The sequence below is a fragment of the Lissotriton vulgaris genome, chromosome 7, assembly GCF_964263255.1.
Source record: "Lissotriton vulgaris chromosome 7, aLisVul1.2, whole genome shotgun sequence".
Taxonomy (NCBI): Eukaryota; Metazoa; Chordata; class Amphibia; order Caudata; family Salamandridae; genus Lissotriton; species Lissotriton vulgaris.
Window position 1 is genome coordinate 634,487,974 of NC_141695.1, and position 22,582 is coordinate 634,510,555.

Below are 22,582 nucleotides of genomic sequence, written 5' to 3' on the forward strand. Positions count from 1 at the left end.
TATTCGCCCATTTTCAAATATCTAATGGGCATTTCGAGTTGCCTGGCAAAGGCAGCGGGCTCCTACCAATAATAACATGTGCGGTATGTCACCAGAGAGTCGCGAGCACGCAAACACACCGACACACTCAAACGCACACATGATGTTACTCAGACACGTACACTTCCACTCAAGCACGCAAGCATCATACCTGCGCATGCTCACTCTCCGAAAGACACAAACGCGAGCACAAAATGTTTCAAATTGTCATACAGCCTCATCATTCTGGTCTGCGGCACTGCACAATCACTCTCTGTGATATCACCATTCTTATGCCTGTGGGTGCGGGGTTGAGCTGCATTTATAATCCGAGTTGGAAAATATGACACAGATTAGAAATGTTTTCCCCGAACCATTATCTGAGCATATGGGGCAGCTCCTTCCAAGATTCTGAGCCCAGACAGCAATTGCACTGTCATCACGTGTTCCAGCACACGGCAGAACATTGCAATGCCTCCCTTCAAAAGCAGGGCTGGTGCGTTGCAATCTAGCAATAGTGGAAGCGTTATGTAGGAGGCAGGGCGGCTAAAGTGCCACGGTGTGACGGACTGGCGCTTTCTGATGATGACAAATCTCCCTGTCATTGCGAGAGGCGGTATCGGCAGTTGAATTTATGAGTCTGGCTCTTCTCTGAACACCTGCGGGAAGATAAAAGCGGGCTGGGGGATCATCTCCAGTAGATCTCGGTGCAATGGTGAACTATAATGACATGTAGCATTTAATTTTGTTTTGAAATGAATTGCCATGTTTAAATGTCTCTAGCAGGAAATACTTGTTTTTGCTCTGTTTCTTTGTATTATAAATTGTCAGCAAAGTAAACTGGGGAGCATTGCAAAATGGCTTGCCCAGGATCACACAATGTGATCATACTGAAGGAGCCGGAACTAGACGAATCTGAATCCGCAGTCTACATAGGTCCGCACACACTCCGACTGTGTTGCATTCGAGTGTATGAAGGGATTTATTTTAATTTTTATATGTTAATATGCAATTTCCACATTGGCTTTGCCCTTGAACTTGAGACAGCACGATTACTTGCTTTTCCATCATCCTTGGGGCTCTTGTCCCATTATATAGTGTGCCACCAGGCAGCATCCCACAGCCTCTCCCAGTGTCACACGGAAGCGGATGCTGCTGTCCCGCCCCCTCCCTAACATGCACTGGGTACCAGGATTATGCAAAGCATTTGTCATGTGATGTATATCACTGTGGTTGTTCACTGTGGTTGTCAATCAATGCAATAGACGCTCAATACGATTGCCTACCAATGTATGCAGGACCAGCCCAAAGAGTTGGGAGATGGCTTTTGGTTCTAGTTGGTACACAGCTGTTAGCAAACTCATTGGTTATTAATAATAACAATTTTCCAATAAAAACAGACAACTGTAGCTAATTGTATTACAATGGCATATAAGAAAATAGAAATAATAGATGGAATTGACGAGCAACTAATCCAGATATATTAAATTGGGCAAGACTGCATTCTATGTGAAGTGCTTCTTTATCATACTACATCCTCGAACTAACTTCAGTCATACTCAAGGCTCAAAGTGACACAAGCATCCATCTCAATTGCATCCATGCATTTGTTCTTGTTTTGTATGTGTTGTCTCTATGGTCTACTTCGTAATCGCATATCTTTTGATTTTGTGTGTATTTTGTTCCATAGTGGCATACTTAGGTCACCCATTACTGAAAATTAGAGCTATTGGTGTTGCATTATTATTTTAAACCCCAAAAGCTCAAACTTTTACTAATGCGAGACCTATTGAATTGCAAATGCTTGTTTTGTTTCTATTTTTAACCTCATAAGAGCGACTATGTGTTCCACAGAGGCAACAGCTCAGTTGACGAAACCACCACACATCGTGCCGCCCCCCCCCCCCCAACCCAGACACGGATCACCCAGCGCGCAGACCTCAGATACGGCTGGCCACCCACGCAAGCGCTCACCAGCAGACATCGCCTAGTGACACGCCCCCAGCACAGAGTCGTTGACACCGCCCCCGCAAGTGCAGTCCACCCATACCCCCCCCACCCCCTTCCCCATATATGTTTACACGTTAGTAGTATCGGACCCCTGCTCACCGGCGGTGGCCTCTCCAACCTCCCACGATACGGTGGATAGACGCCACCAACGACGCCCCAGGCAGCGAACACAGGCGCGGACGCCACCTGATACACCAACAGCTAGGCTACTCCACCTGACTGCTACACGCGCCACTAACCAGGCCGGCGGCCGGCGAAGCACCACGGCCCAAAGGAGCTGTCCCACTTTAAGTCCGAGATCATTTGCGCATGCACACCACTGACCCCCTGATGTACTGAAGCATTATTGACATACACCACACCGGCCAGAGGGGTCTCCTACTAGCACTGTGCAAACAGGACAGACTCGACGCGGCGCAGCCGTGAAAGGAACGTTGGGACATGCCGATACGAACTGTTCTGTTTAGTTTGCTGTATTCATGGCTTAGTTCTAGAAAAACTGAAAAACAAGACGTCATTTATGGAACTATTCTTTTACTGATTAAAGGTAATGTGACCATAATGCCTGTGATCTAACATGCCAGAGACACGAGGGGCGCAACAACACGCCCTCCTGTGCAGACCTGCGCCCTCACGATTTACTGTTCTTTTGCAGCCGGCCCGCAGGGTTGTAGGCTTCGCTATATGTACTGCACTTTTGAACATTAATAAACGTCTTAAAAAAAAAAATAATAATAAATAAATAAGAGCTACTCTGTGTTTACAGTAAGTTCTTTAAGTTTTACATATGTTTTTTATTTGCTCAAGTGTGCTTCTTATTCTGTTTTCTTGTTAATATATATTTTCTGGTGGTGACCTATTTTACATGATGAGATTTGATTTTTTCCTGTTTACATATGTTTTTATTTGAAAAGGAAAGATCCAAGTAGTGTTCTGTATGTAGAGTTCTTGCATGTGGGCTTGTGAAAGCTTGATGTAATAATGTTAGGATTCCACATGTAGGGAGGGACTCTATATAAACAGTTGCTCTGCCGTGTGCCCACGGTAGGTTGCTGGGAAGAAACAGAAATATTCTTACAGAAAAAGAACTTACCTGAAAGTCTGTCCTCTTTATTACGACACAATGTCCTCTCAAGGACTCCGAGCCATTAAAATTCTATATGGAATGGTTCACATCGGCAGGAGTCATCCTCCGCAGGAAACACACACTGACTACTACTGTTCCTTTTTTAGGTTTCGCCTCGCCGAAAGCTGCGCAGCAGACTTTCGCGCAGGGAGAATTCTTTTGAGTTACAGTATGGATGTTTGTCCCGCCTCTGTTTCCCATTGGCTAGCTCCATAAATGGAGGCTAGCCATTGGAAAACAGAGGCGTCCGTCATTCTGCGAGGCGACTCGTGGGCGTTCCTGAGATTTTTTCTCATCTAGCCCCTTTTAGAACGTCAGTGCGGCGGTGTGCGGGGGTTTATTTTTTTGTTCGTCCATGTTTCTTTTGGTCATTCCGCGGCCGACCGCCGCCGGAGGAAGTCCAGGTCCAGGTGAGTGCTTTTGATTGTGGCCGTTCCCGCCGCCCCCTCCCGCTGTCCGTGTGCCCGTTCCCGCACCCCTCTCCCGCTGTCCATCTTCCCGTTCCTGCCCCCCCCTCCCGCTGTTCGTGTTCCCGTCCCCGGCCTTTTGTTCTTGTATTGCCTTATATCGGCTTCTACTTTCGGTGTGCCTGGAAGCATGGTGGAACAAAGGAGGGAAGGTGCGGTGCTCTGCCTGGTACCCAGTCCTGCTGGGAGGGATCTCGGTGCTGATGATGGGGTTGTGAGTCGCTTTCACCAGATGTGTGGAAAGGCTATACAAAATGAAATGCGATACTTCTTTAACAAAAGAAAATGTAAACATCAGTCTTGCATCTCACTTTTTCTTTTTTTTTTTTTTTTGGTGCAAGATTTTTATTGAAAATTGCCATCAATACATCATCAGTACATCATGTCACATGCAAATTTTACACAGTTAACCACCGTTTCGTACTGTTACACAGCTATTTAGCCGACAACCTTCCGGTCCGGCAGCAAATATTTGGCATGATGCAAAATGCAGTGAGGATACAATGACTGAATATGTGAAATCTTACTTTTATGTTATTTTTGTTATAAATTAAGAAGAACAAAAAAAAGTAGACTCATCCTTGATGTATAGTCACAATGTCACAATCAAGTTCAGTGGTAATTGCCGATTCCAGGTTCCCAGGCTGGTACCCTTCCCTCTCCGAGCACCGAACAAGTTAGAGTCCCTACCAGATAAGTCCTACCCCTTCATCCATCTCTGTACATTTCCCTCTATCTCATTCATCCATCTCCTCTTCATCTTCTGAGCTGTCGCCCTCGTCTTCCGGCAGTGGTTCACATAAATCTCCCCTATACCTGTTCCATGCCTCCCACACCTTGTTCCACTTGTTGGGGTTAGCTCTCAGTTTGTACACTGTGCGTTCAGTTAACATCAGTTTATCCATCGTCCTACACCACAGTGCTAGAGTAGGTGTTTCTGCCACCCCCCACCTCTGCGCCGTGTCGTGTTTGGCCACCATAGTCCCAATAGTGACCCACTGTTGTTGCCTGAGCGTCAAATCAGTCCCTTCCCAAATATTCAGCAGGCACATTCGTGGTTCCGGTGTTAAGGAAGTGTCAAGGGTCTGGGAAATGGTCCGCATGACTTGTTGCCAGTAACTCATTATGGCCAGACATTCCCACAATGTATGTAGTAGTGTTCCTTCCTCCCCACACCCCCTAAGACAGTATGGGGTTTCCGCCCTGTGCATTTTATGAAGAGAGGTCCTGGTGTAGTACACTCTATGTAGTACTTTCAGTTGTATGAGCCTAAACCGGGCCGAAACCCCTGCCTCCCTTGGTGACGCTAGTGCAGCATTCCAATCCGTCTCGTCCATGGCCCCTGATTCAGTTTCCCATTTCTCTCTTAAGCGTTGTAAGGGGTCTGGGAGGTTGTTTAGTAACTTACGATATGTAAGCGAGGTAGCGCGTGTTTGCATGAAGTCCGTGAGAAGCCGGTCTTCTAAGGGTGAGGATTCTGGGACAGGTGACCCCGGCTCAAGTACTGCTAGTAGCGCGTGTCTTATTTGGATGTATCTGTATGTTTCAGTGGGTCCTAGTGCGTATTGTTGCTGCAATTGCGGGAAAGGGATCACCCCTGCAGTGGTCCATAGGTCCCCCACCGTCGAGATTCCAATATTATCCCATTGGGTAAAACCTTTACTGGACCTAAGACAGCCTAATTGTTTAGTGTCCCATAGTGAAGTTAGCTTGGTAATGACTCCCTTCCATTTTAACCGTGTGAGCGCCTTATACCACAATGTTACTGTGTGTTTGGTTGGACCGAGCAATCGCTTTAGGAGGCTTGGATTATACAGTGGGGCCAGCAAACTATGTGTTCCTAATTGCGCCCTATCTGCTAGATATGCCGGGTCGTCGTGTGGGGCGTGGATCCACTGATTGATTACTTTGAGCTGTGATGCCCAATAATAAAGTTGCATGTTTGGTAATGCTATTCCCCCGTCGTACCACCCACGATTAAGTTTAACATGGGCTATCCTGGGCGGACGTTCTCCCCACAACAGATCGGTCACTACTGCAGTCACTTTTCGAAAGTACGAGGGCGAGATCACGTCTAGAGTATTTTCCAGTACATATAAGAGGCGCGGGAGTGCCATCATCTTAAATAATGCTGCGCGCCCCAGCAGCGTGAGAGGCAAGGCTTTCCAGTGACGGACATCTGCCTTCAGGCAAGTGAGTGGGGGCGCCAGGTTCTGATCGTAAAATACGCCCGGGTCACCGGTGACGTGTATGCCCAGATATTTAAAGGAGGTATCAGCCACTACCAACGGGCACTGTTCGGGGAGGATAGGCACAGGACCTTTCAGTACGTAAAGGACTGATTTTGTCCAATTGAACGTATACCCAGAGGTCAAACCATGCTTATCACAAAGTGCTAACAGTACCGGGACACTCGCCTCTGGGTTAGATAGATAAACCAGCATATCGTCAGCATATAAGGATACTCTATCTTCCCAGGCGTCACCCCACGTTATTCCTTTCAGCAGTGGTGTGGTCCTAATAACAGAAGCGAGCGGTTCTAATACCAGTGCAAATAATAGAGGGGATAACGGGCAACCCCAACGTGTCCCTCGTGCCAGAGCGATCGCTCGGGAGATGTGGCCATTGTCTGCTACATGGGCAACCGGGTCCGTATACAGGAGCTTAATCCAGGAGAGAAATTTTGGACCAAAACCCATCCGAGCCAGGACTGCGAATAAATATTGCCACTCTACCATATCCGTGGTTGGTGACACCTAGTGTAGATGTCAGCTCCCTGAGCACAACCTAAATGAAACAAACGAAGTTTCTATATCATAGCATCCAAATGTCGCCAAGAAATTAAACCAAAATTGTTGTCATGTTTCTCATGTTTAATTCACATGAATCTCATCAATGTCCACGAAGTTCCACTACATTTATGCATCCAAATTCATTGTATGGGTAAACGTATCCCAATGCATTTCGGACACATGGTCCTTCGTCAGGGGAATCCTAGAAAAATGATAATAAAGTAATCTAAGTATAATCCACCGAGTAGCAAGTTTAAAAAATATACAGTTATGCTCCAACGATTATGCATGCGCTTTACCGATAGTAGTGAAATAGTGAGTCTGACGTGAAACGAAAACGTGCACTAAAAAGAATAGATCCCGATGTCCCCAAACGTGAACAATAGATGAAACAAGCCAAGCTTACGGCAAATGCAAAAAATTAAACAAGACCACACAGGTTGAATGTCACCGGAGGAAAGGAAATAATTAAGTGATCACCGTGAACGGGGAAACATCACCCTGGTAAAAAAGTCTGCGCGTTGATTAACCAAGTGAAAACGCATATAGTAGAGTGTTAGCACTTACGAAGAAATCAGAGTAAGATCACGCGTCCAGCCAGTGCGCCCTTCGCCATGATGTGTGAAACAAGCGTTCCGTGTATGCGGAAGTAAATGAAAGGAGAGCAGTGTGTATAGAAAGAGGACTGTGGATTTATCGGCCATATTAGAAAGGTGTCACGGAGAGACCAAAGGGTTCAGAGTGAATAAAATAGCAGTAGGTTGTAAAAGAAAGAGGATGAAAAGTGAAATGAAAAATAAAACATTAAACTAGGTGAGGAGAAGGATAAAATAATATCATGGTTGTGTACCAATAAACAGATAATAAAAACAATGCATATCAAAGTCACATTTCCACAAAAATGATGGAGTACTCTACAGATAACATTGAAATTCCATCCGATCATTAAGACCAGAAGGTTTCATTGATTGAAGGAATTTGATCCAATGGTTTTCACGCTGCAATAAAAAATTGTTATTGTCTCTGTCGTCACGCTTATTGACCACCTCCACTGCAGCGAACCTGAGCTGACTGATGTTATGTCTACTGTCCTTAAAATGAATTGCCAAATTCGATTTCATGTTAACAGTCCTTATATTGCTCTTGTGTTCATTTATTCTCTGTTTCAGTTTGCGTGTGGTTTTCCCAGTATATATCAGTCCACAGGGGCATTTAACAATATATACAACATTTTCAGTGTCACAAGTAGCATTCAATTTCAATTTGATATCGGTGCCCTTCATAGGGTGTTTGATCACCGGACCTTTGATCATGTTGTTGCAGTTTCGACAATTGAGACAAGGTTGATTGCCTTTGTATTTGATCGAGGATGTAGGTTTGGGATTTTTTATGAGTTCTTTGAGATTGTTACCTCTTTTATAGGCGAATAGTGGTTGCTCACTGAAAATACCATTGAAGTCCTGTTCACGACTGATAATTGGCCAATGTCTCAGGATGGCAGTTTTGTATGCCCTTGAGGCCTCAGAATATTTGGATACGACCACTGGTCTATTCTTGTTGTCCTTAGGTTTAGTAATCAGTGCTTCTTGTCCTGTGATCCTGTCACAACGTTCTTTGGCATGAGCCAAGATAGTTTGAGGGTATCCTCTCTTAGCAAAACGTTCCAGCATGTTAGTAGCTTGTTCCTCATATTTGGTAGTGTCAGATGTGATTCGTTTCACCCGTAATAGTTGTGAAAATGGCAGATGATTTTTCAATGGTTTTTGGTGATAGGAGCTGTAGTATAGGATGTTGTTTTTGTCAGTAGTTTTTCTATAGAGGTCGGTCTCTAGGTGATCTTGAAGCCTTGTCACTCTCACATCCAAAAAGGTGATGGATTGCTGACTCATTTCAGATGTAAATTGAATGTGATTGTTTATTTGATTGAGATCAGTTACTGCTTTGTGTAAGGAGTCAGTCTCCTCGCCATAGAACAAAAATGTCGTCTATGTAACGCAAGAATGTCATGGCATGTGTAATCCAAGGTATCTGGTTCAGGATATTGTTATTCTCAAAGTATATCATAAAAAATCCCAAACCTACATCCTCGATCAAATACAAAGGCAATCAACCTTGTCTCAATTGTCGAAACTGCAACAACATGATCAAAGGTCCGGTGATCAAACACCCTATGAAGGGCACCGATATCAAATTGAAATTGAATGCTACTTGTGACACTGAAAATGTCGTATATATTGTTAAATGCCCCCGTGGACTGATATATACTGGGAAAACCACACGCAAACTGAAACAGAGAATAAATGAACACAAGAGCAATATAAGGACTGTTAACATGAAATCGAATTTGGCAATTCATTTTAAGGACAGTAGACATAACATCAGTCAGCTCAGGTTCGCTGCAGTGGAGGTGGTCAATAAGCGTGACGACAGAGACAATAACAATTTTTTATTGCAGCGTGAAAACCATTGGATCAAATTCCTTCAATCAATGAAACCTTCTGGTCTTAATGATCGGATGGAATTTCAATGTTATCTGTAGAGTACTCCATCATTTTTGTGGAAATGTGACTTTGATATGCATCGTTTTTATTATCTGTTTATTGGTACACAACCATGATATTATTTTATCCTTCTCCTCACCTAGTTTAATGTTTTATTTTTCATTTCACTTTTCATCCTCTTTCTTTTACAACCTACTGCTATTTTATTCACTCTGAACCCTTTGGTCTCTCCGTGACACCTTTCTAATATGGCCGATAAATCCACAGTCCTCTTTCTATACACACTGCTCTCCTTTCATTTACTTCCGCATACACGGAACGCTTGTTTCACACATCATGGCGAAGGGCGCTCTGGCTGGACGCGTGATCTTACTCTGATTTCTTCGTAAGTGCTAACACTCTACTATATGCGTTTTCACTTGGTTAATCAACGCGCAGACTTTTTTACCAGGGTGATGTTTCCCCGTTCACGGTGATCACTTAATTATTTCCTTTCCTCCGGTGACATTCAACCTGTGTGGTCTTGTTTAATTTTTTGCATTTGCCGTAAGCTTGGCTTGTTTCATCTATTGTTCACGTTTGGGGACATCGGGATCTATTCTTTTTAGTGCACGTTTTCGTTTCACGTCAGACTCACTATTTCACTACTATCGGTAAAGCGCATGCATAATCGTTAGAGCATAACTGTATATTTTTTAAACTTGCTACTCGGTGGATTATACTTAGATTACTTTATTATCATTTTTCTAGGATTCCCCTGACGAAGGACCATGTGTCCGAAATGCATTGGGATACGTTTACCCATACAATGAATTTGGATGCATAAATGTAGTGGAACTTCGTGGACATTGATGAGATTCATGTGAATTAAACATGAGAAACATGACAACAATTTTGGTTTAATTTCTTGGCGACATTTGGATGATATGATATAGAAACTTCGTTTGTTTCATTTAGGTTGTGCTCAGGGAGCTGACATCTACACTAGGTGTCACCAACCACGAGTTTGATTCCCACACCTTCTTTGTCAGGGGGTGATATCTCTGAAGCACACCACAACCTGTTTACCCTAACTTCACTGAGGAGTGCGTGACCCACACCCAAACACTCTACCATATCGAAAGCCATTCTGGCATCTAGTGACAAAATGGCCGCCGGCTCCTTCAGCAAATGCGCGCGTGCCAATGCTCCATGCACACGCCGGAGGTTTAACGCCGTGCTCCTGTGTGGCATGAAGCCTGACTGATCCGGGTGGATCAGGTGTTGTAGGTGCGGGTTCAGTCTATTCGCAATCAGTTTCGCCAGGATCTTCGCCTCTGCGTTGAGAAGCTCGATTGGGCGATACGATGCACAATCTGTGGGCGGTTTGCCCGGCTTCGGGATGGTCACTATAGTCGCCAATCGTTGATCTAAGGGCAGAGCCCCCGTTTCCGACATTCCATGAACATGGCTAACAGCGGCGAGCTCAGGGTGTCTGACATTGCTTGGAACCACTCAATCGGTATCCCGTTAGGGCCCAGTGCCTTACCCGTATGCAGCGCACCAATTGCCATACGAAGCTCCTCCACCGTGAGGTCCGCCTCCAATTCAGACACTGCCTCCGGCGATAGCGTCTCAACCTCTACCTCTTGGAGCGCCAGCATTGCCGCCTCAACCGTGACCACCTCCCTCGGAGTGTAGACTGCTTGGAAGTGGTTTGCTAAGATGTCTATGATTTCAGAGGGGCGCGTATGATAAGTCCCCTCCGGATCCTGTAATTGTAGAATGTGTCTACTGCCTTCACTTTTCTTGTCCAGCCAGGCCAGCAATTTGTTGGCTTTATCGCCTATATCGTAGACCCTATGCGCAGTCGCCTCTATATTTTCTAGCGTCCTCCGTCTGAGAAGGTCGTCATGTTGCTGTTGGCAGAGGTGGAGTGAGTAGCGCATGTCCTCCGATGGAAGTGCCATATGGGCCGCATTAGGCTGTTCCAGCTTCAATTCTAGTGCAAGTAGTTCTTGTTTCTGTGTGCGTTTATGGTTCGTGATCGACGCGATCGCCTGCCCTCTCAATACAGTTTTGTATGCTTCCCACAGTGTCGTCGGGGAAGACACTGAGCCAGTATTCTCAGTAAAGTAGTGTTTAGTTGCTTTCTTTAAGGCTTTGCGGACCGGAGGAATTTTGAGATAACCAGGGTAGATTGGATAAATTCTCTTACGCGCTGTCGCTGTGCAGGACACGGTGACGGTCAAAGGGGAATGATCTGATATACCCCGGGGTCAAATCTGCACGTCATTGATTGTGAGTCGGCCACCCCCCAGTGTAAGAAAATAATCAATACGGGACAGGCAATCATGTGTGGCTGAATAGTAAGAGTACTGCCGATCTTCGGGGTGTAGGTGCCGCCATATGTCAACCAGTCCCTGTGCCTCCAGGAATTGACTGAATCTGGTCGGGCCTGTGGAGATCGTGCGATTCGGAAACCTATTTTGTGTGATATGAGCGAGTGCATTAAAGTCTCCACCCACCATTAGGTCTCCGTCCGGGAGTTCTAGAAGGAACTTTCCCAGGTCCGGAAGTGCCGATGAATGTAGTGCTGGCGGGATATACACAGACACCACATTAATGGATACGCCTTCCCACTGCCCACAAACCGCAGCAAAGCGGCCATGGGAATCCGTCTTAGTAGTTTGTTGTATGAATCGCGACGTCTTCTTCACCAAAATACCTGTCCCACGGGACCCTGAAGTGAAATCTGAGTGTGTGACCATGCGGTACCCTCGTCTATCTAAGGCCCTGCTAGCTGCACCCACTAAATGTGTTTCTTGAAGAAGGACAAGGTCGCAATTTAACCTTCTGATATTCTGGAGAACCAACCCTCTCTTCACCTTGTCCCCCAAACCCCTGACATTCCATGACATTATCTGTAGCCGCGGCACAGGCCCCACCTCGGGATCGTCCGTCACGTTACTGGGCTGTGGTGGTCTTGCCATTGCGAGATCGTGAACACAAACAGAAAACCCATGGGGTGAGGCAGCAGTGTGTTCGATGGAAATCCCTCCCCCCATGTGCCTCCAGTCACATGCTGGAACGATTTCAGTGTTATCAGATCAGTATCGGTACGCCCGGTGTGTGAAATTCGGCACAATGTGACTATAATGAACGTCATTGTGAACAGTAGAGCCAAACAATACAAACTAACAAACCTTAGAAACCCCCCCATACCCCAAACTCCCACCCGCCCTGCTTCCCTGCCACACGGACTCAAAACTGCCCGCCACTCCAATTTAGCAGAGTGCTTAAACCCACCCAGATAAAAACACACAGTTACTTGCTCGTTGGGGGTGAGGAGTACTCCGGAATTAGCGACCCCTCATACCCTCTGCAGAGGCCCTCGGCCCAGTGTCCATGGCAGTCCCGGCGGCAGTCCCTAAGCAAGAATGTCTTGTACCTGCCGGGTGTTCAGATATCCACCTCCTGGTCCGCATCAACATTGTCTCTCATCGGCGAGCTTCTGCCGTTGTCTAAGTCTTCTTCCCGGACATCGTCACGATCTTTCGAATGTTGGCCATTTTTAGTTTGTCCAGGGCGGCGAGATTGAGAGGCAGGACGCCAGTCATCCAGCCAGTCTCGGGCAGTTTCTGGGTTATCAAAAAACCATGTCCTGTTCTCCGCCACCACCCGCAGTTTGGCCGGAAAGATCATGGAATATTGAATCTCTCGTTTCCTGAGGTCCTTCTTAACATCCAAAAAAGTTTTCCGCCGCCTGGCCACCTCCGCCGTGTAGTCCGGGAAAAATGCCAATGTAGAATTCTGAATCTTCACAGGTGGGGAAACCCGTGCTGCTTGGAGGATGACATCCCGATCATGAAAATTAAACAGTCTCGCCAGGATCGGTCTGGGGGACGCCCCTGGTTTAGGCGGCCGCCCGGGACTCTGTGTGCCCTTTCGACCGAGAAGAATGCTGATAGCCCTTTGGGTTGAAGGAGCGTTTTGATGAGGTCCTCCACGTAAAGATCCGTTGCTCTCGTACCCTCCGATTCCGGAACTCCGAGAATGCGTATATTGTTCCTTCTGGAGCGCCCTTCCTGGTCGTCCAGCTTGTCCTTTAGGATTTTGTTCTCCGCCATTACCGCCTCCATAGCCGTCTGGAGTTCCGACACATCCTCCACCAACGATTTCGTAACCAGTTCAAGCGACCCCACTTTCTCGGCCATTTTGTGGAGATCGCCCGAATGAGAGTTATTTCGGTCGAGATGGAACCCACCGTCGTCTGGACCTGCGTGAGTGCTCTCATGACATCATCCAGGGTCGCCTTCTTTGTTCCCACATTGTCCACTGTTTTCGCGGAGGTGTGCCGTCCATCCGCCGGAGGGGACGCGGTTTTAACATTAGTGTACCGTTCGATACGTGTTTGGGTCGTGCCGCCTTTAGTACCCTTCCCTGCCATAATGTCCTCTTAGTTATTGCTCAGGCCTCCGGAGCGAAGGGATCAGGAGGAAAGGGAGCAGTCACCAATGCAATGCGGCCCACAGTCTGATCAAAGGAAGAGCCCCTGTATGGATAGGGGTGAACGCCACAGTATTCGTGTCGTATCGGACGGTCCGCTTCTTCCGGCCGCACACTATCTTCTCGGTATTTCAGATGGTCTCTCCGCACCTCCGACAGTGCACAGCCCTCTGTTCTGGCTCACGTCGTTTCCCAGGACAAAGACCCTGCCCCCTGGTCGTTTTCGCGGGATACTTCTCCAGTCCCGACCACTTCCGGTCTTTCGTTGCCGGGCAGGGCGCACTTCCGGTCGGCTTCACTCGCCACTGGTTTCCCCGGATTCAGGCCTGTGTTCCGATCACCTCGACACTCGACGATAACTCCGCCATCCGGCCTTCGATTTTCGTCCGGGTGCTCGCCGTCAGTTCCGCCCGGTCTCGGGCGTTCGGTGCCTCCGTCTGAGGTGTGATTCAGCCACGGATTAAAGTACGTATAGTCTGAGAGGCCGCTTCCCTGCCGGAGCTAGTCCTCTATGCTGCCGCCATGTTCGGCCGCTAGCCACGCCCCTCGCGTCTCACATTTTCACGCATTCCAGGAAACACAATAAAAGCCGAGGAGATGGTATGGCGATTGGGAGCATCAGGTCAAACTTGTGTTATTTTTTTCCAGGTGTAATATTTACTTTATCTGGCACGTTTTCATCATTAACGTCTTCTTGATTGCACCCGTTGATACTATTTCTCTTGAGTTTGGAGGAAGTCCATTGGCGCCCTTTAAATACTGCTGTGCTCGCCCTCACCAGCCCATTCTGCATGATCTGCGGCTAGGCGCTTCTGCTCTGAGCTCAGGTCAACCTCCCTGTCTCCAACATGAGGTCTGACTCTGCAGCAGTAGAGCGCAACCGTGCCCGCCATTTTGCCCGCCCCCCCTCCGTGGATGGCTACCTGACCGGAGCGGACACACCAATACAGTTACAGCGCGGCCATGATTTTATTTTGCAAATGGGACTTGTTACCCGTGGGCGGGCTGAGGAGTGAGGAGGACCGGCTGCCTATGAAGCACTGACTGCAGTCGGGAGGCTTTGCGGATATTGTGGACAGCAGAGGATATATGGCAGCTGCCCCACTAGGAACAGTAAGGGCACCAGTGGTGCGGGGTCTCACCTGGTCTTGCTGTGCAGCATAGCCCTGTAAGATGTGAGAAAGATCTGGAGGCAATAGAGGGACAGCTCATAGTATGGGGTGACTCACTGTCTGTGACTGCCGTCATAGCGCCCTGCAAACTCTGGGTGACCTGTTTCATGAGGGAGTCCTCAAGGCCGCCTCTGCGATGGCCAACATAGACTGATTGTTAATCTTGGACAGGTGAACATTCCCCCGTCTACATAGCATGCTCCTGACGGTGCTGCCTACAGAAGGGAGTTAGCCCCGCTCTGCCTGCTGATTGCGTCCCCCGATAACCGCCACTTAGTTTTTAAACTTTACCTTGTCTCCATTGGATTGAAGCCTATGGGGATGAGGGCTTGAGTGGCATGGAAGCGGGATTTAGGCACTACCCTCTTGGACACTATCTGGTATTATTGCTCTATGCAACTAGGCTAGTGTCAGGGAACCATAGACACAAAATACTGCATTACAAGTTGTTTTTGCCATTTCGGAAGTGTCCTTTGCAGGGGCGGGTTGCGCGATGTCCCGCTGTCCGTTCCCACCCCCCTCCCGCTGTCTGTGAGCCCGTTCCCGCCCCTCCCGCTGTTCGTGTGCCCGTCCCCCCTCCCGCTGTCCGTGTGCCTGTCAATCTTATGCACATTCACTGTTTGGCCTCTTTGTTTATCTGCCCCTCTCTCCTCCCCAGGCCTCCATCTCTCGTCGTATGGACTGGACTGGAGCGGCTTCTATTGAAACCTTAGGGCTTTGATTACCAGCTGAATCCTTTGACCTCCCTCCCCCCGCCCTCCGAGATCCCACGTGCCCATCCACTCCTGAGCTTTCCCCTCACAAACCGTGTTTTCTGATGCTTCTGCCCAGTCAGGCCAATAGACGTGAGCCAGGATTACAACTGGGAGAGTTCTCTGAGTGATTTAACTTACTGCCGTGCTCGCCCTCACCAGCCCATTCTGCATGATCTGCAGCTAGGCGCTTCTGCTCCGAGCTCAGGTCAACCTCCCTGTCTCCAACATGAGGTCTGACTCTGCAGCAGTAGAGCGCATCCGTGCCCGCCATTTTGCCCGCCCCTCTCCGTGGATGGCTGCCTGACAGGAGCGGACACACCAATACAGTTACAGCGCGGCCATGATTTTATTTTGCAAAAGGGACCTGTTACCCGTGGGCGGGCTGAGGAGTGAGGAGGACCGGCTGCTACGGATTGCAGAGTGACTAGGGAGTGCTAGGGAGTGCAGAGTGACTAGGGAGTGCTAGGGAGTGCAGAGTGACTAGGGAGTGCTAGGGAGTGCTAGGGAGTCCTAGGGAGTGCAGAGTGACTAGGGAGTGCTAGGGAGTGCAGAGTGACTAGGGAGTGCTAGGGAGTGCAGAGTGACTAGGGAGTGCTAGGGAGTGGGGAGTGACTAGGGAGTGCTAGGGAGTGGAGAGTGACTGCAGAGTGCTAGGGAGTGCAGAGTGACTGCAGAGTGCTAGGGAGTGCTAGGGACTGCAGAGTGACTGCTAGGGAGTGCAGAGTGACTGCAGAATGCTAGGGAGTGCAGAGTGACTAGAGAGTGCTAGGGAGTGCAGCGTGACTAGGGAGTGCAGAGTGCAAGGGAGTGCAGAGTGACTAGGGACTGCAGAGTGCAAGGGAGTGCAGAGTGCAAGGGAGTGCAGAGTGTAAGGGAGTTCAGAGTGTAAGGGAGTGCAAGGGAGTGCGAGGGAGTGCAGAGTGACTAGGGAGTGCTAGGGAGTGCAGAGTGACTAGGGAGTGCTAGGGAGTGCAGAGTGACTAGGGAGTGCAGAGTGACTAGGGAGGGCTAGGGAGTGCAGAGTGACTAGGGAGGGCTAGGGAGTGCAGAGTGACTAGGGAGGGCTAGGGAGTGCAGAGTAACTAGGGAGTGCTATGGAGTGCTAGGGACTGCAGAGGCTAATGGCAATGTAAATGACAATGCCATGTATTTATCTGTTTTCAAAACCAACACATAAATACAAATGTTGTCATTTACAATGCCAATAGCTCTAACTTTTCCAAAGGCGAAACCATTGCATTGTAAATGCTTGTTTCTTTTGGGAAGGTCATGGCTGTCGCTCACCGTCTGTCCTGATCTGAACGTGTTACCAGCACATGGCCCAGACGTACACAGCGGGAAGAACATCACCTACCATAACGGTCAGGTAGCCCATTTCATGTTAGCAAAGATTTTAATCAGTGGCCTGCATAAGCACTTCAGGAATGTTGCAGCTTGTTTGGTTTCGTTTTTAGAGTATAACAGTTCACTGAGGAAAACGATCATACATAAGACAATAAATGTCACACGAGCATACTGAAAAGATGGAAATTCCACACTTAAGCAAACGGAAATCCTGGCACCTACGACCGCGCTTCTTTCTCCAGTCTAGGATTTAGGTCCTGTGTTATATGAGCCAGGAAATTCAATTCTAGTCAACTACACAGAAGAACACATTTGCAATAAAAAATAAAAATATATATACATATATATATATATATATATATTTACACATACATATATTATATATATTTTATCAAAATCAACGAAAGTGAATGATCTATATTGCATGATATAAGCTAAGCATGGTTTAAGCTGTTTGTTTTAGATAGTTATTTTCTTTAGAATAGAAGCTGTAGGTGCTGGCTTACTTCGCCGCAATCACACGCGTTGAGTCAGGATTCCCCGTTTTCTCACTGCTGTCTCGCTTCTACTTCCGGGTTAGGTGAGTCGGCACACCACTGTTTACGCACGTCCCTCCTTTTCTTCCACGGGCAATCAAGGACAGAAACGCTCGGGATATGCGTGGAGCCTGGAATGGGTGGTTACCTGGAGGAGGATGCTGTGAGTGGGACGGCCCATTGTGGGCGGCTCCTGAATGCCTCAGACTCTGGCCTTGAGTCAGAGCATAACCGGCTGGACCGGGAGAGCAGCAGCAGCTGGGAGTAGCAGTCGAGAGGCAGGGCAGAGGCGCCCACCCGCACGGATCGGAGGAGGAGGTGAGGAGAGAGGGGAAATGAGGCAAGTGCCCCCTGGAACATGCAATGAGGCAGGAAGACAAATACGGAGCATCTTACATTGGTTAGGTGAGCCGGAGGAGGGGCCATAGGATAAGAAGAGGAGAGGCAGGTGAGTGAGGCAGGCTGGGGCAAGGTGGAGCCCACGACGAGCAGCGGCGGAGGGGAGGGTTGGTGTGAGACCCGGTAAGTGTAGCCTTCACAAGGAGACGCCACGCATGGAGACCATTCTTATCCTTTCAGTCACAGGTACTCCGAATAAATAGTAGTCCAATTCGAACGTCCCATTGGAGTGAACTTGCAGGTAGTGAATTTTTTTATACGACCGAGAAATTAAATACTAAGCTAGAATAGTACTTGAGCGTGCGAGACAGCAAATACCATATCGCGACAGCATTTGATTATATGTAGTAGAGAATACGTTACTTGCGCTTTTTTAACCCAAACTGGAGGTAATATTTAAATTACGTGAGACATGCGGTGGTGGGCAATGGCTCGACTATGAGGAAACCATGAGAACAGATGTAGGGGTAGGTTGGACAACCCAGTATTAAGTGTCAGTTGGCATCATACCTCTTTACTTATGTCTACTCGCCTTTTTCTTTATCCCGCCTTCCACTGAATAAAGGGGCCTCCTGACGACCCCTCCCGTTGTTGACGGGATCCTCTCACATCACTTCTGTCCCAGTAACGATGAGATGTGTTTATGAACCAGCACACCAATCGCATCCCATTTCTGTATTTTACTGCATGTAAAGATCGCACTGTTGCTCAAAGGTCCATCGCCATGCGAAGATCTGTGGCTTGCTTGTAAATGACACAAGTTCACAGGTAGCCAGTAGGGCATCTGTGATTGAAATATACTTATCCTTGTGTTCTGAATTAGTTGGAGCTTTGGTGCAACACAGTGAAGGGGCCTGGCTTGTAGGTTGTCTTGGTATTTGCTGTGTTAGGCACGTATTAATGATGATAGGGCAGGCTCAAGCATGGGTGTAGTCTCCAAAGTGTCCTTCAACAGTCAGACCAAAACTCTGACTGGACACACGTGTCCAGACTAAGGCCAGGTGCAAAGGTTCCTCTTTTCACAGGTAGTAGAAGCATGCGTTTAATTACTGGCAGCTGACTGTCAACCTTGACTCAAGTCAAGTCATAAGCTTTTTATTCGATTTGAAAATACAAATCACACAAGCATAGACATAAAGACAGTTCAATACATACACGATTAATCTAAAAAACATAGAGACTCAAATGATCTCAGAGATAATTCATAAAGGAAGAAAACATATACTAGTCATACACTGGGCAACAATACAAGATTAAAAATATATTAAAGAGTAAAAAGCTAAGAGCTAAAAAGGGTCATACGTGTACAGACAGGAATAAAGATGATTATCACACAAAATACTTTTCCTGGCAGCTGTACATTTTAGCATTGTTTCAATAGGGGTAAAGCAAAATACAGTACAAAAAGGAAAGGTAGTTGGACCATACATTTACAGGCAATGGGCATAATACGAGATTAAATACAATATGCTGTTAAAAAAGAAAATATGTACAGACAGGAGTGTATATAATTATGGCAGCACTATACACTTCCTGGCAGCTGTACATTTCAGGATAAAAGTGGCAACAAAGAAACAAATATCCACATTCTCTAGGGAGGATAATAACTCTAGAGCACTCTTAAAAGATCGAATATTGTATTTAATAAAGATAGGTTTTAGATACCTTATTCTTAAAAAGTGATAACATTTACAGAAAAGTAAAAAATGACAGCAGCTTTGGCGTGAGGTGTTGTCGCATGGGCAGAGAGTCTCAGATCTTAATTTCTGTACTGGGAAGGCGACAAGGTGATGTGCAATACCCAACCTAACTCGGGTTAGTACAAACTGATGGGAGGGTCGAGTGACATTCGAAAGGTAGGCTTGAAACCCCGGAGTTAAATTTAGTTCTTTATAAAACTTCACGGTGGCTAACTTGCCATACACCTTATCTCGCCCTTTCTTTTTGAAGTTTAAAAATGTTTGTTTGATTTCTTTTTTGGGGATTGATTTTCTTTTTTGGGGATTGCAACTGCCAGTTCGGGGTCCAGGAGAACATCAATTTCGAATAGGGTTTTATACCAGTAGTGAATGTATTTCAGCCACTCAATGCGAAGTGAGTAATCCAGGCCTATACAGTCAAGAATAATTTCTTGAGTGAATCGAGTTTCTGTCTTAGCCCAAATAGAACGCCACAATAAGAGTGGCCGACCGGCTGCTAAGTCAGAAATGAACTCGATCCCCACCTCATCATGGATTAGTTGGACAGAGGCGGAGGGGGGGAGGCATAACAGTCTTTTTAGAAACTTATTTTCATCCTTTTGGAGCGATGGGCCCTCAGTATGACCCCACACACCCGACCCGTACAATGCAGAGGAAACACAACGTATGTTATATATGTTAATCATATCTAAAATACTTCTCGATCCGAGCTTGGATGCAAAGCGGAAGATACTGCTAGTGGTTCGCAACATTTTCATCCTGATATTATCAAACTCCGGTATCATGACCCGTCATTGGCGTAGGTAATTCCCAGATAACAAAATGATTTGACTGTCAACCTTGACTCAAACTCCAACAGCTCTCGTTATCAACTGTTTTAAAGTGTACCTTTTATGTGTTGAGCCTCAATTATTTGTCAGCCACTCACCCTCTTAAGCCAGACATTAATTTATTTAGTGCCGTGGGCTCAATGTGGATCATGAGTATATCACTTATGTTTTGAAATATCTCTTTCCAATACGCCGCTATTTCAGGACAACACAAGGCTAGATGCAAGAAAGTTGCCTGATCTGAGTGACACTTCCAGAACTCTTCATTAGGCCTAAGACCCATATGGAACAATCTATAGTATTGGTTAAGGAATTTGAAGTGGATTAACCTAAGTTTATAGCTTGGGGACAGTTGTTCAAGCTCCGCACAGCAGAACTTCCATTCCTCTTCTGTTATGTGTGGGTGTAGCGCCGTATTCCATTGCTCTCTATGTTTCGGAGTTATCACTGGATGGTGTGCGTGCATAGAGGTGTAGAGTCTTGTAATAAGCTTTTGCGCTGATGGAGTGGTGAGGATATTCTCCAATGCTTGCAGAGTGGCTAGAGGGTCTGGAAATGTATTGTGCATCTGGCGGCAAGATGCACGTATATGATGATGATAAAGCAGTGTATCAGAAAAGGAAGGAGGTGGTGTGTCAGTCTGAGCCTGCGGTCCAAGGAATCCCTCCTCCAGGTATGACTCAGCATAGCTACAAATAACTAATCTCCTAGCTATCGCTATGGCACCTCGATCCTCCAATGGGGGCATTTGTAGGTTTTTGGCCAGAACTATAGAGGGGACAAATAGCAACGGTGTGTTCGTTCTCCATTGGAGGTTGTCCCAGGCATATCTCCATGTTTCTCTGGTATCAATGGTGTTACGGGGCGTTTGTATGGTCGGTACAGCGCCACCTCCAAAGGAGTAGGCACAGCTATGTCACACTCGACCGCCACATGTGGCTGAAATAATAAGTACAACCTTAAATTTAATAATGTCCAAAAACTCCAGATGGTTGAGCTGGTTTAGTAGACCGCCAGATGTATTATGGGCTGCGTTGGAATGGCACACTTTTATATGTGGATGTCGCCAATGTGAGCACATAATGTGCAAGAGCCACAGGCATGGCAAGAGACCAATGGCTGTTAATTTGAGCTTACATGTTAGTTTTTCTGGAATGGATCATATTCTTCTATCTAATCACCTAGACACGTAACAACGGTGTAGGTCAGCACTTCATATTTTGTAGTACTGAAGACAGTCGAGGAGGCAAATATGATCAAGTGTAGCCAGATCTGGGGCTGGAAGTAAATCGTAAATCAACCAGACCATAGCAATCTTTTCGATGAACAGCTGTGAATCGAGTCCATGTGTGTGAGAAGCTGGCCTGGTATATGATGTCCACTAATGTAAGTGCAAACAAACAAAGTTTGCCTGAATCTCTACTTTTTCTAAGCGTTTATAATTTATGCTCATTAGCCAAACACAATTCTTTGTTTGTACCTCTATTTTAATTATACCTTTTTCATTAATCTTATTTTTGTTTTTTCATTGGGCTGTTTTTTATGAAAAGGAAAAAATAGTGCAAAATTTACATGTATTCCAAAAATACTTTCAACAAATATACATTCAAATACGTAAAACTAACTGTACATATTACATCACAGTACACACAATTATATACAACAAACATAAAAAACCAATTGTGACCTCAAGTGTAACTCATACATTGAATAAATCAATCACATAGATTTTTAGAAAATAATCTCTATGTATTCATAAAAGCATATAATCATTACACCAATAATTCATCAATGTAGGACAAAATTCCTTATTCTTCTATGCTCTTTTTACTGTGCCGATGCGTTTCGAATCTTAGGCTAGCTTTGCCTAGATTCTCATTAGGGTTCTCTGATTCTGTGTACGAGATGTAAAAATAAATAAAGACATTTTATGTAATGGGATTTTTTTTTATTATACAAGCATTTTGACTAGCTCTCAATTCTACTCTTTTAGTACCTTATGAGATGTAAATATTCCTCATTTGTTTTGTCTCATAGATCCCTGTGTTTCTTGGTTGAGGGTTTCTTTTTTAGACTAGGGATTCTCTGTCAAAAGACACAGTAATTCAATCTCAGTGGTAATGACAGTAGACGCTTATCTTTAAATGAAAAACCTATTTGGCCTTATACCTTCCGCACTCCCGTGTTCCACGTTATCTCTCTTATTGCTATCCTCCTCCAGATGCTGCTGTCCCGTATGTGTTTTGCCAGCCTTGTTTTGCTTGGCCTCCCTTCTATTAAATCATCGTTCGGCGACAGACTCTGGATCACTTAATATGTATTCCTAGGCTACTGGAATCATCACTGAGTGTATGATCTATCCTGAAGTGTATGCCAAAAAACCACAGTCGCCACAGATCATTTGCGTGGCAGGATCTTGTAAAGGTATTCTAGGCTTGTGAGCC

At 46.3% G+C, this 22,582-nt stretch overlaps 1 protein-coding gene across 6 annotated transcripts in view; it reads left to right on the top strand.

The window, feature by feature from the left end:
• The first annotated feature begins 17,246 nt into the window (after window positions 1-17,246).
• Window positions 17,247-22,582, top strand: part of EPN3 (epsin 3) — a 372,455-nt gene continuing 367,119 nt past the window's right edge. For 3 of the 6 annotated variants that reach the window (XM_086930833.1, XM_086930836.1, XM_086930835.1), the window contains exon 1: window positions 17,395-17,527. The gene's annotated coding sequence lies outside the window, so the exon portion shown is untranslated. Of the gene's footprint in view, window positions 17,550-22,582 lie in introns of all 6 variants that reach the window. The other 3 variants (XM_086930838.1, XM_086930837.1, XM_086930834.1) reach the window with 3 other exon arrangements.